A 1,577-nucleotide genomic window follows, 5' to 3' on the forward strand; every position below is an offset into this window, starting at 1 on the left:
AGGTTAAGACACTTAATATCACACAGGTAGTAGGGAACAGAGGTGAAATTAGAATCTAATTCTGTCTGATTAGAAATTTCATCTTTTTATTGCTGCTTATGCCACCTTCATATGAAGTTGCTATAAGGATAGATTAAATTAAATGATGAAATATAAATAAATTGGCCAGTATAATTCATGGCACATAGAAGGCACTCAACACATGGAAACAGCTTCATAATTGTTTAATCAGGAAGAATAAAATAATCTCTATAAGATTCTTTTTGCTCTAATGCTCTCTGTGATCCCTGACCTTTTGGAGATTAATTTTTTTTTTCTTCTTTGAATGTCCTAACTTGTTTATTAGGTAAGAATTTTACAAACATTACTTATTTCAGCAGTAATGGTGGACTTGGAGAGGATTGTGTCTTCTCCATATTGGGAGGCAAGAACAGCCAATAGTGTGGTAGAACTTGTGACCCTTTCCATGGCTAGGGCTCTTGAGCCTGCTGATGCCAACCCTCAGATCTCCCTGTGCTTATGGACTGGTTAGGTGATCCACTGGGTGTCAGAATTTCTTCTGATAGCTTTATAGAATGGATCAAGGAGGATAACCTGGAAGAATTTGGATGTGGAATCTTTGCCAGCCCAGTAAGTGTTCAAGACTCTCAGAGCCCCAGGGTGGTGTCCAGCTCTCTCATCTGCAACAGACTGAAGGCTTTGGGCAAACTTTAGCTGGTTAACACCAAGCTTGGCATAGGTAGCACCCTTAGGATCTGGGTGTTTGTTGCCACCGTGTCACACACGAATCCGATATATGGCATAACCTTGGTTGGCCTTATGCCATAGTTTACGCACTTTATTGGGCAGTTTGGTGGATTGAGTGGGGTGAGGAGGCCCTGTGGAGCTCAGAGAGCTAGCAGGACCAACAGTGGTACAACCTGAAAGCAAAAGACATTATGTAATACTTCTTTTTCCTCCATAGCTCCTGGATGTACTTGTAAGCACCCATCTTGGCTTACCTTGGAGCTGATGACTGATGCCAGATGGAAAGAAAAGAGCTCTTCTCCCCAAATCCTTTTATGGCTCCTCTGAGATTAAATCTTCTAACATAAATCATACATAAACACACACACACACACACACACACTGAATTTTTTTAAAAGGAGAGGAAGAGAGAGCAGAAGTAGGGGGAGTGGCAGGCAGAGAGAAAAGAGAGTGGGGAGAGTGCTCCCCACTGAGCAAGGAGCCTGATGCAGGACTTAATCCCAGGACTCTGGGATGATGATCTGAGCCAAAGGTAGCCACTTAACCAACTAAGCCACCCAGGCATCCCGATGCACACTGAATTAAATAAGGGTGCATACCTTATATAAGAGAGCAAATGAATAGTGTATTGTCAAAAAGAATTTAGAGATTCAGAGAAGGGAAAATTGATTGAGGAAAGAGCCTCCTTCATGAAGGAGGTAGAACCTGAGCTGGGGAGAATTTGCATGGTGCTTAAATGGTTAATAGAATTTCCCTAAGAACCTCATTTAGAATAGAAATTAGTTTAGGCTTTTGGGTGAATATGACTCATTTAAATGCTCAAAACCATG

The 1,577-nt window shown here is 41.5% G+C and overlaps 1 pseudogene; it reads right to left on the bottom strand.

Moving 5' to 3' along the window:
- Positions 1-373: 373 nt before the first annotated feature.
- Positions 374-991, bottom strand: LOC101691848 (annotated as a pseudogene).
- Positions 992-1,577: the final 586 nt, after the last annotated feature.

Source organism: Mustela putorius, unplaced genomic scaffold (assembly GCF_011764305.1).
Source record: "Mustela putorius furo isolate JIRA1106 unplaced genomic scaffold, ASM1176430v1.1 tig00003942_pilon_pilon_pilon, whole genome shotgun sequence".
NCBI classification, from domain to species: Eukaryota; Metazoa; Chordata; class Mammalia; order Carnivora; family Mustelidae; genus Mustela; species Mustela putorius.